The following is a 12,916-nucleotide window of genomic DNA, read 5'->3' as shown; positions in this document are numbered from 1 at the left end:
CAAAAAAAAAAAAAAAAAAAAAAAAAAAAAAAAAAAGGAAGTGGAATAGGGAAAACCAAAAAAAAAAAAAAAAAAAAAAAAAAAAAAAAAAAAAGGCTTCTTTGTCTAGGTGAGAGCTGATGAAGGCCTAGACGAGGAAACTGGCTCTGTATGTGGAGAGATACTGTGAAGGTAGAAACAATATTTGTCAACAGATTAGATTTGTGGGGTGAGTGCAAGTGAAGAATTGAGTATAAAGCTGAGGTTGCAAGCCACAAACAAATAAATGAATGAATGAATGAATTAGATAAATGAATGAATGTATAGAGGGATAGATAGATTAGAAATTCTGAATGCCTAGAAAGAATTCCAAAAAGTAATTTAAAGTAAAATAAAAATGAGAACAAAAAGGACTAAGAGTCTTAGCTCTCTCTTTTGAAGATATTTAGATAGATGACAATATTTGCAATCCAGAGGAAAAAATAACTTTAAGTTAAGTCAGTGTATTTGAGGCACTTATGCCAGGAAGGAGCAGGCATGAACGAGGGGAGAAGGCTTTCAGAAGTGTCCCAAAGAAACCAAATTTGAAAATGTTACACAGCCAGCCATCAAGATATGTATAATGGATAGAAGTAATAATATAGGTAATTCAAAACTGCTGATAATCTAATTGTCATTTTATAAATATATATGTGGCTGTGGCCTGCATTCTATGACTTTGGACATTGCATTCCTAATTAGCTCAATATTTTTTTCCCAAATTTTTAATTTGGGGTTGGGGGAGGCAATTGGGGTAAAATTACTTGCCTGGGATCATACAGCTAGTGAGTGTCAAGTGTCTGAGGCCAAATTTGAACTCAGGTCCTCCTGACTCCAGAGCTGGTGCTCTATCCACTGAACCACCTAATTAATATTAATGCAAGTGCATCACATACACAAACACAAACGTGTTTGGCCAAGAACATGCCTTCAGAAGCATTATTTTTTTAATTTAATATTCTATTTTTCCAATATTTCCCCAATTTCCAATTTCCCCAATTCTAGTTCAATATTTTAAAAAGAGTTTGTGCTTCTTGAGCATAACACCTAGTGACTGTATGGGGAGATTGAGTCCCAAATAAAAGCAAAGGAGCAGAAGGAAAACTTTGAGGTTTAGAAACTTGTCACAGATGTTTCACAACAGCTATGCTTAGCCACATAGCTACTATGACTTGGCATGAAGATGACTAAAATAAAAAAAAAAAAAACTGAAAATTATCTCAATTTCAGTTCTACAAAATGAGAACAAAGAGAAAGATAAGAAACCCTATGTATGACATATCAGACTATGGCGACAGCTGTCCCACTAATCTTGAAAAATGATATTTGAGGTAAGTACAGATAGACCCACAGTTAGAGGGAAGAGATTTTTTTTAATGAACATGGAATGTGGAATCAAAGCAGATGCTCATTGACTGGGGAATGACAAATTACGGTACATGACTGTAATGGAATATTACTATTCTATAAGAAACAATGCATGTGATAAATACAGAGAAACCTGGGAAGATTTACACGAACTGATGCAAAGTGAAGTGAGCAGAGCCAAGAAACAACATACACAATCATTACAACAATGAAAACTACCCACTAAAAAATAAAAAATGAATTTAACAAAATTATAAAGATCAAGCATGACTCAAATTCAGTGATATGAGAGGACTTCTCCAACCCATCCTTTTGCGGAGGTAGGATGTCCTCAGGTGGTACACACTGCACATGCTTTCAGCCTCTTTCGTTGTACTGATCAGTTGTGCTGATTTTTTTTCTTCTTTAAAAAAATGTGGGATGGCTCTCTGGAAGTGGAAGAGGGAAGGTTACTAGGAATAAAACTATGATGATGTAAAAAAAAAAAGGCATCATTAAAAAGTTATTTGAAAGAATATTTGGAATGCAGTAGAAAAAGTAATTTTGTCATTGGATAGGAGAATAAAGAATACAAGGAGAAAACTAATATCAAAACACACACACACAAAAGAAAGAATTAATTCATCTTCCACACCGACTCAACAAAAAGAGGCAAACAAATATGTAAAATGTTGAGAAGATTTGAGCCTAATTCACATACTTTATAGGTTGGTAGCCTAGGGCAGCTAGATGGCACAGTGGATAGAGTTCCAGGCCTGCCAGGAAGACTCATCTTCCTGAGTTCAAATCTAGCCTTAGACACTTATTAGCTATATGACCCTGGGCAAGTCACTTAACTCTGCCTCAGTTTCCATATCTATGAAATGAGGTGCAGAAGGAAATGCCAAACCACTCCAGTATCTTTGCCAAGAAAACCCCAAATGGTGTCACAAAGTGTTGATATGACTGATAAAACAACAGAATAAAGCCTAGAAATAAAATCTGATCATAATCAAAAGCTACGCACCAAGTCTATCCATCATGTGAAATGAAAGGAACAGAATACGATTATAGATGTGTGTAGCACATTTCACCAGGGTACCTACCTGGAGAATTGAATTTAGGTAAAAATATATTGATACACAATCATTATGGACATTGTTATTATTTGTCTAAAAAAAACTTAACTAAACTTAATTTTTAAAATTTAACAATCAAATTTTACTTTAAAAAAGAGATCCAAAATAAAAAATTTTTTTTTTATTTTAAATGTGTCTAGTCACATAGTATAGGCCATAGTATAGGAAAAGAGCGTGGTGAAGAAGTCATTCTGCTCTCCCACTTGGATGCCAAAAAGCTAAGAACATTGCTGATCTCTGACATATTTCTAATCAAAAGACCAGTCAAACACACACCAAAATTTCATTCCAACATATCTGACTTCAGATTCGTAAGTTATATACATGGGCTGTCTTTTATCTTCCTGATGTGGTTGCTGACTTCCAATAAAAATCACCCATGTAGATGGCATTTGCTTCCAAGTGGTGAGGGAAATCAACAGGAGAGGCTGACCACGTCTGTCTCCATTAAGCTTCTACTTCCACTCCAATATTTTTCCACATCTCTCATATTTGTCCCCATCTCTCCAATCATGGACCTCCTCCGCAATTCTAGTTCAAGCCTTTATTACTTCTCTCCTGGACAATTAAATAGCCTCCTAATTGGTTTCCCAGTCTTCAGACTCTGCTCTCTCCAATCTACCCTCCACAGAGTTGTCAAATTTCTATTATTTTTCATTTTTCATTTTTTAGGCAATTGGGGTTTAGTAACTTGCCCAGGGTCATACAGCTAGTAAGTGTCAAGTGTTTGGTCTGAGGCCAGATTTGAACTCAATTCCTCCTAACTTCAGGGTCGGTGCTCTATCCACTGCACCACCTAGCTGCCCCGAAATTTCTATTGTTTTTCAAACATCAGTGTGATTATGTCACTAACCTACTCTAAAAGCTCCTCTACCTCCCTCTTGTCTCTGGAATAAAAGGCAATCTCCTGTCTTTGGCTTTTCAAATCCTTCTCTATATTCTCTAGCCCGTCTTTTCAGATTGGGAGCACATTATCTCCCATTCTACACTTTATACTACAGCCAGACTGGTCTCATTGATGCTCCATACACACATTCCATCTCCTATCTCCAGGTCACAGCACTGTCACCCATACTTGGAATGTTCTCTCTTCACATCAACTTTCTGGAATTCTTAGCCCTGTTCAAGGCTTAGCTCAAACACCACTGCCTACATAAAACCTTTGTTGTTTACCCTGTTGTTCTGGTTCTACCAGGCCCCCATTCCTTAAATCTGATTCCCACTAATTCCCTTGCCCCTTCCAGAAGAAAATAAGCTTCCTGAAGGCAAGTTACTTTATTCACTCCTAGAGACTAGAGAGATAGCATGACATATCGGATAGAGAACTGGCCTCTGAGCCCAGAATACCTGGGTTCGAGTCCTACATCTGACATATTCCTCTTAATTCTAGTGCCTTCCCTCTTGTGGTTACTTCCGATTTATCTTGTATATAGCTTCTTGGTACATAATTGTCTACATATTATCTCTCTCATTAGACTGTAAGCTCCTAGAAGACAGGGGCTGTTTTTTACCTTGCTTTGTATTCCCAATACTAAGCACCCTTAGCACCTACTAAGCTTAGTGCCTGGCACACAGTAGGCACCATACAAATGCTCATTTCCTCCTCTTACCCCTTATGGCAGAAGCCTTTCCCAAAAGGTTCTGGAAGGGCCTTTTTACCCTGGACCTCCCAATCCTTATAGACTACCTCTTCTTTGTTTCATTATATCAATAAATAAATAGTTGGTGGGCAGCTTAGGGATATGGTTCCCAGGGGTAAGAGGGTATTAACAATGACTTAATGGGTATTCAGAGGGAAGTTTGTTGGGGCTTTTCCCCTCCTCTTTAGCAAGAAGTCACAAAGGCCAGGCCACTCTCATTGTCAAAGTATGAAGGAAAAGGCTAATTGACATCTTTGAGTCCAAATACTCTGACTTTAAGCACATATGGCTTAGAGAATAGTGATTCAATTCATTTTATTGTTTTAAAGTTTTATTAGGAGGGGTGATTTATTATCTTTGTTAGACATTTCAAGCTTTTAGGATTAGGTCCTATCTATTAACTGGATTAGCCATAATTAGAAAAACAGAATTAGTCTCCCTGGCTATGCATTTGGTTGTCAGTGTTACAACCACCTCATAAGTTCCTTTAAGGAAGAAACAAGACTACTCAATACTACTACTAACACTAAACTAGTGTTTAGGGTATGCATTCTGGGGCACAGGTCCATGCTATGGTTTTACCAAATACACTTAGTGGTTAAAGCAACTCAGTTTTCCAAGTCTTCCCCACCCACCCCCTAGATGTATATGCCCTCTAGTCCTTTTTTTCTCCTTTTTCTGTTAAACTAATGTTATGATTATTATATATAATAATAATTATATATTATTATAAATAAATAATATGTAATAAAAATAAATTTATATATATAATAACATAACATAATGTTATATTAATGAAGCTAATGTTAAGAGATACAGGAAAATCACCACTTTAATCCCCAATCTGACCCAATTCCTAACTTTGGATTTTAAAACCATGCCCCTAGCTACTGTCTCATTCTGAAACTTCCCTTAGCACCTGGGGTCTCCCTCCCTGCCCAGGAACATCCACCCTCCTCCCCTCCAAAGGCCTTCTCAATCTGGAATATCCCTGTTCAAAACCACCCCCTTCTCCCACTGATGAGTTCCTCCTGGGCCTGCCATTTTGTGGAGGGGTCCAAGCCAATTTTCATTCTTCTCCCAGTCCTGCTCATAACTTTTAAGACTTCAAACCATGCCAGGCCCTGGATACCTTTACCCTACCTACTCCCTCTTCAGCTTTCTATTTCTATTTCTATTACATCTTCCTCCACTGAGAGCAGGGCATATCTTTCTTTTTGCTTGTATTTGTCTCCCCAGTATGAATTTTGACATACTTCAAGAGATAGGGTAATGCAGGATGGAAGGGCCTGGCATGCTATGGTCCATGGGGACATGAAGAGTTGGACACAACTGAATAACAACAACAGTATCCCTGGTGTTTAACACAGTGCCTGGCACTAGAAAGTATTTAATAAATGCTTATTCCCTTCCTTCTTTAAAATATATTCTAGGAAAATCTGAAAATAGCAAGTTTCTACCTATTCCTGTATCATCAGTATATACTAGCATACCACCAAGCACCCACTATTATAAAATTCTAAAATAGGTTTTTTGCTTGAGGTCCATGAATCACCAAGGAGTTGATGGACAGATTTCAGGGAAGAGATCCATGAACTTATGGAAAAAAAATTACATATTCATTTTCACTGACCTCTAACTGAAATTTTGCTTTTTCTTCAATTATGAATGCAGGCAAAAAAAAAAAGAAAACCATTATTCTTAGAAAGGGTCCATATTCTTCACCACACTGCCAAAACATACTTCAGGTATAAAGCATCTTAGATAATGGATCAAATTCATGAACCAAAGCATTAGTACTTCATCAGAAATCTGTGGCCTTTTATCTGTCAGTCAACAATGTAACATTTTCAAAAGAGTAGTTGAAAGAAAAATTCTTGTCCAAATTTTTGTTCTAAGTAAAAAGCGTGATTCTTTGGACAACTGCTTACAACCAGAGAGTGTAATAATAGGGATTAATTTGTCTTTTATTGCTGTTTAATAAAACAGGAGAGTTCTTGAGGAATCTTTTTACTTTCCAAGTGGGTGTAAATAGTATTGAATAACTTTTATTCCTTGCACCCCCAACCTCTAGCTCCTAAAAATATGCAAGTGTGATCCTATGAATCTTGGCCATATAATAATTCAAAAATAGCCAAGGACTTACAAAAAAAACTTAAAATATCAGAACTTCCTTCCTTTCTCAAAAACTCAAGGTTAGGCTTCTCTGTCTGTTCTGCCTGAGCCAAACCCTTGAAAGTACTTATCCTAAGATTCCTTAAGAGCCTACACTAATTCAAGTCTATTATTGCCAAAAAGAGAATCTAGAAAGATAAAACTGTACAGAAAGGCAAATGCTGAAAGAAGGCATTCACCTAATTTTAGAAAGAAGATTATACTGACGCCACTGGCCAAGGATTTAATTTTTTTTTAAGGATGAATTATCATCCAAAAGGCATACAGTTCCTTTAGAGTTTCTCCCTCAAAACCAATTGTCTAAAACTTCAACAAAGATAGGTAGTAATGGAAAATAAACTAGGCCCCAGGCCAAACCTGGGGCTATAAATATAAAAGATAGCATTCTAAGAGCCAAAATATTTTCTCATCTTGAAGATTTATTTAGAAGAATCGAAGTAGAAAATGGTTATTAAGCTCAATTCTCCTTATACGTGAGTGTGTGTATGTGTGTGTGTCATTCGTTCAAAAATTCACTGAGTGCCTGCTATGTGTAACATACCATCAGAAATAATAATAATAATAATAATACTATGGTAAATATCTAACAACTGCCTCTGAGTGGAGAACTTGTATTTATGACACACTTTTAAATTTAATCGGCATTATCAACATTTTCCTCACCACTTTCTTAAGTCTGGATAATCAACAAAACAATAAATCAAGCCCTGACTCGTTGAGTCTGCTGATTTCTGAGGTGTAACTACTTATAACTGAAAATTTAACAAATGGGCCAACTGAAGCTGGTTCCAGTGCATGTATGGATAATAAGGCATAGACAGTCCCTCACCTTGAAGAACTCAGTTTATAGGGAAAGATAAGACATGGGAAAACAACTATAATACCAAGAAGTTTGTGTTGCTACAACAGAGATACAAAGTGGTACAGGAATTTAGCTTAAAGAAATCACTTCTAGCTAGAGAATCATTAGGCAAGGTTTGATGTCAGTAAACTGTTCTAATATATTTATGATAGGGATACCATCTTCAATTTAGTATGATCTGGCAACCTCTGTCCTTCCAACATCTCAAAATGGACATACAGTTTGAGATGTCCCTGGCATGGTAATCAAGTCTCTCTATTCCCAAACGGATGGGCAGGATGGAAAAAGTCCTCAAATTGAAGTAAGAAGACAAGATTTGAATCTCACCTCTGTTACCTGTTTGTCCTTAATCATTCCACTACATTAAGGCCTCATTTTCCCCTCGTGAAAAATGAAGTGGTTGGACGATATGATCTCTAAGACACAATCCAGCTCTAAATCTTATGGGATTAAATGCTTTCTGGCTAAACAAAAACACACCAAGCACACATTTCCAGTGGCACTCTGTCTAACCTGGATGTCTAATCAGTCCTGATTTCATTCTTCACTGTCCCACCTTCATGCAATTTGCACAGGCAATTTGCACACTTTCCTAGAATAGGAGACCAGGCAGTCAATCAATAAACATTTATTAAGCACCTACTATGTGCCAGGCACTGTGCTAAGTGCTGGGGATACATAGAGAGGCAAAAGATAGTCCCTGCCCTTAAGGAGCTCACAATCTAATGGGAGAAGATAACATGTGAACATATGTGCAAACAAGCAACATACAGGATAAAAAGGAAATAATTAAATGAGGGAAGGCACTAGAATTAAGAGGAGTTATAAAAGGTTTCCTATAGAAGATGGGATTTTAATTGGGATTTAAAGGAAGCCAGTAGACAAAAGATGAGGAGAAAGAGCATTCTAGGCATGGGGGATAATCAAAGAAAATACCTAGAGTTGCTTTTCACCTTTGGTGTCCATCAGATTCACCTAACTCTTATCTGTGGCTCCAAGAAGTTGTAGCATGTGCAGCAGTCACATTTCGGTAAAGCATTTTGGCAGACAGATTAAACAAGGGGGTATCTACTCCAAGCACATAAAGATACCCCCCTCACCTTGACTACTCCCTGCAAAATGGTCAGATAAGAACAGGAAGGCAGCTGAAGCAGATGCTATGGAGCACTTGGAGCTTGGTTGGACACCAAAGACACCGAGGTCATCCACTGCATCCCAAGTCATCACTAGTCAAGTCTTGACTTTTGCCTTGCCGCTGGACTTTGATGGCTCTGGAAGAGAGTGAGGCCAAGGACTTACCAAAACTCTGCCTCACTTAAATCCAATTAATGTGTGAGTCAAAAGACATCACTCACTCAAAGACATGCATGGTAGGGTGTAAAATGTAAGAAGACTAGATGGAAAAGAAGGAAGGAGTTAGGTTTTATGAAGGTCTTTGAATGCCAAATAGAGGATTTTGTATGTGATCCTAGAGGCCATAGGGAGTTTATTATTAAGTACGGAACTGATCTGTACTTAGGATTATCACTCTGGTTACTGAATGGAGGACTGGAGTAGAGAGAGACTTGAGGCTCTAACAGCAAGATATTACAATAATCCAGGTGTGAAATGATGAGGGCCTGCACCAGAGTAGCAGCAGTGTCAGAAGTGGAAGAAGTCACCTGGGTATTGAGCTTGAGGAACTGGGAGGATGGTATTGACCTCTACAGTAACAGGAAAGGTAGAGGGATGGGGGAGGGTTTGGGGGAAAGAGAATGAGTTGGTTTTGGACATCTTGAGTTTAAAATGCCTACAAGATATCCAGTTTGAGACGCTGGAAAGACAAAGGTGCAAGATCATGGTAAATTGAAAAAAGTACTGGGCTTCGAGTCAGAAAACCTAGATTCAATTCCTAGCTCTTAACAGTGACCATGTGAGTCTCAGTTCCTCACCCATAAAAATGGGACCTTCATTCATTCATACTTGCACTATCCACCTCATAGGGCTATTGCAGAGAAAGCATTTTTATAAAGCTTTAAGTGCTAAATCTAAGGTATTATCATAGAAATCTTCTTCCTTTAAGGCCCAGCTTAGGTCCAACATCCTCCACTGAAACCTTTCCTAACAACTGCACTTAAAAATGTTATCTCCTTTTTTGAGTATTCTTCAAGGACTTTCCCGGCATCTTGTCTTAACCTTAATCACATTCCACCTATTATCATACTTAATTGTTCATGACTTACATATCTTCTTTATTAGAATGCAAGCCCCTTTAGGGCAAGAACCATCCACCTATCTTTCCATATGTGTATCCCAAGGCCCTACTGCTCATAGTAGGCACTTTTAATGCTGGTTGAGTTGAACTGGATTGGGAGCATACCTACAAAATCAAGGCAATTACTTAAGACCATCTCCTATCAGGAAAAATACAACAAAGTTTCAGGAAGTTTCCTGAAAAATGAGCTCACAGTTTCATGTGAACTTCACCTGACCAGTAACTGTGAGAATCTCTCAACCAGGTTAACAAATATTCCCCAGAACAAAGGAAAAAACAAAACTGAGTAATGCACAATCAACCCAAATATAGCAATCAATTCAGAAAATTCATGTTTCCAAAAGAATTTCCCAGTCCTACTGGGTAATAATGAGTGGGAAAAATAAAAGATAAAACTAACCAGGGCCCTTCATAAACAGAAAACTCAGTGAGGAAGGCAAAAGGAATTACAGATAAGTGGGGAAGATGGCCAGGTTTAGTATCTCCATAGTTCTCAACCTTTCTGGTCACTGGTCACTTCATTAGAGCAAAACACTTCTTTTCCTAACTCCTTTCAGGTCAAAGAGCTTTGATCTACAACAGTCTTAGGTACCAGCCCCACTGCTAGGAAAAGGGAAATAAGTTTGGGGGGTGGGTAAAGGAGGGAAACCAACTTCAGCATTTTTTTGGTCAAAATGGAAACCCTGTCCAATGCTCCCTCCCAAGCTATTCCAAAGTGAGTATTCAATAACAGAGGCACTGGGTCTATAGTCCTGCCTCTTTTCTCTTTCTTCCTGCAGATTGGGAATCTCACCCCAAAACCAACATATTCTGCGGTTGAATCTAGTTTACGCCCCGATCTTCATTTTGAAAAAGAGACATGGATAAGAGATGACACCTGAGCAGGCAAAGGAGCTGTGGTTTCCGACATGAGGTTTCCCTTTACCAAAGCAGATGTTACCTTACCTAGAACATAAATTCTAGGGACTTACATAGAGGTCCTCTGGTTCCCGTGGCTCACAGAGGTCCAGAGTTATACTTCTAGTAAATGTCAGAGATGGGATGCGAACCCAAGTCTTGCCGATTTTACGGTGATTCTCTATCCACTACATCACACTATCTCACCTAGCAAAAAGACAATGCCTGCCCTCAATGTCATTAATAATCACTGAGACAATTTAATGACAAAGAATTCATCGAAGAAAAATATACCACCTATCCCTCCTGGGAGCGACTAAATAAATGTTTGTGGCTGCTGCTGACGGACAGTATTTATATGATGCTTTAAGATTTGCAAAGAGTTTTGCATATGTGAACTCATTTTATCCTGATAACAATTTTATCCCACCTGAGGCAGATGTTAATTATTATCATCCCCATTTTATGGGAAGGTTAAACCAGATGACCTCTGAGGTCCCTTCCAGTTCTTCAATTCTTACTTATTCTTCATAATTTTGTGTTATCTTTGCAGCAAGTATAAAGCAAAATAAAATTATGTACTGTAATGATGCTATTCAAGGAATTATCAAATCCTGATTTCCCATACAAATGAATACATAACAAAATTTTTAAAGGTCAAATAACAAGAATTTGTCAATATAATTCAATATAATTAACGACTCATGTATTATTTTTTGGAGAAGAAAAATTATGAGTGCGATTAATTTCATTGTCTACCTATAACCACATTGGCCACTGTCGGCTAGACAGAAGAAAAGTAATGCACAAGAGAGGAAGTGCTTTTAAATTGTTAAAATGGCAAGAAACCAGTAGTCAGAAGGAGAATGAGGAAGTGATGCAAAGGATTTAGGTGATCTCTTGCCCATGGAATCTTCTGCTAAGGCATTAAAAAGTCGGCCAAGTAGAGTATCAGCTCCTAATCTGACTGTATTATCTAAGTTCAAAATGGCCAATGGCAGCTCTGAACATGTTGGCAACAACTCAAGAGGCTCTCTGAACCATTCTCTTATCCCTTCATTAACTTCCCTACTCCCACAAACAGCTGTAGTTGGTCATGTGTGGAAGAGGAAGGAATGGAGAGGGACATCGGGGCCTGGCCCTTGACCAAAAACTAACAGAGCTCAGATGGATAGCAGAGAGAGCACACACATATCCATATACACTCAATTACAGGAGTGAACATCTATCTTGAAAATATCTACCAACTCATGATGAGTCTCAGCAAGTATCACTAACACTTTCTGTCTCTGTTATTTAGTCTTACTCTGTGCTTTAGCAACTTACAGGATCACAAAGTCATAGAATAATAAAGTTAGACCAGAACTTAGAGTTCACTCAGTCCCAACCCTTAATGTTACAGCTGAAGAAAATTAGGTTCAGGTCACCCAGCAACCCAATGGAAATGGAAGCCAATGGAAAAGCCAAAACTAAAATTCAGGTCTCTTGAACTGATTTCTTGATCCCCAATCTGGTGCTTACCATATGTCACATGATGAGCAATCGTTTTCAGACAGTCATCCATCTAAAATCAAATTAGGATGAAATCTAAATTAAAATCAAATCTAGAAGCAAAAATAGCATTGGACTCTACAAATAGTAGCATACAACCACAAACCCAAGGATGTTTCCCACAGGTTACAGGGTAAAACAGGGTGTTGGTCGATGATGACATACCCACATATAATATGAAGAAATTGGCCAGTCTCAGACTCAAATATAAGTTATCCTTAACAACCCGAGTTGACCTGACCACAAATGAAACCAATGTTAGAACTGCTTATATACCTACTGCTTAATTCCCTTTTAGTTAGCATTGATTTTCTTTGGCTTTTGGATTTAAGAGTTCTATTTTCTTTATTTACCATATTGGTAAAATGTTCTCATAAGCACAGCTCTTTGTCAAACTGCTCCAGTCCCTCAGCATTTTCAGGACCTTAATCAGTACTTGACTTCCCCTTTCTTCCTCTCTGTTTGGATTTGCTGGATATTATGAGTGCTGAGAGACTTTCTGGATATGCGCACAGTGACATATACTAATACATGCCCCACAAAGATCTGTTAACTCTCTACGAAATTGTTTAAGGCCATGAGATGAAGAATGCTAAGGCTACAGAGAGCTTTTAAAAATGATGAGAGGGGCAGCTAGGTGGCACAGTGGATAGAGCACCTGCCCTGAAGTCAGGAGGACCTGAGTTCAAATCCGGCCTCAGACCAAACACTTGACACTTACTAGCTTTGTGACCCTGGGCAAGCCACTTAACCCCAATTGCCTAATAAATAAATAAATAAATAAAAATAAAAATGATGAGAGTTCAACCTTCAGCTTCACTAAAATTTAGAAAGGGCACATCCCTTACAAGAGTACAAGCAACAGAAAGGAGAATCAAGAGCAGACTTCCCCAGTCTAAGCCATGGCGGTAGCTGGGGCAATGACAGAGTTCCTGCCAAAGCAGATATATGAATGTCCACTCAGCACAAGGTCAAGAGTGCAGGGATTGCACCTTCTAGGGAAAGAAGGGAATTTCCTGATGCAGCGAGTTCC

At 38.2% G+C, this 12,916-nt stretch overlaps 1 protein-coding gene across 4 annotated transcripts in view; it reads right to left on the bottom strand.

Annotated features, from left to right (window-relative positions):
* Positions 1-12,916, bottom strand: part of DUSP16 (dual specificity phosphatase 16) — a 100,817-nt gene that overhangs the window by 65,266 nt on the left and 22,635 nt on the right. For 2 of the 4 annotated variants that reach the window (XM_027856446.1, XM_027856448.1), the window contains exon 2: positions 11,854-11,896. The exons of the other annotated variants lie outside the window; for them this stretch is intronic. The gene's annotated coding sequence lies outside the window, so the exon portion shown is untranslated. The remainder of the gene's footprint in view (positions 1-11,853; positions 11,897-12,916) is intronic. 4 annotated transcript variants of the gene reach the window in all.

The sequence above is a fragment of the Vombatus ursinus genome, unplaced genomic scaffold, assembly GCF_900497805.2.
Source record: "Vombatus ursinus unplaced genomic scaffold, bare-nosed wombat genome assembly UNPS02011431.1, whole genome shotgun sequence".
Lineage (NCBI taxonomy): Eukaryota > Metazoa > Chordata > Mammalia > Diprotodontia > Vombatidae > Vombatus > Vombatus ursinus.
This window is presented reverse-complemented; position numbering and strand designations above follow the sequence as displayed.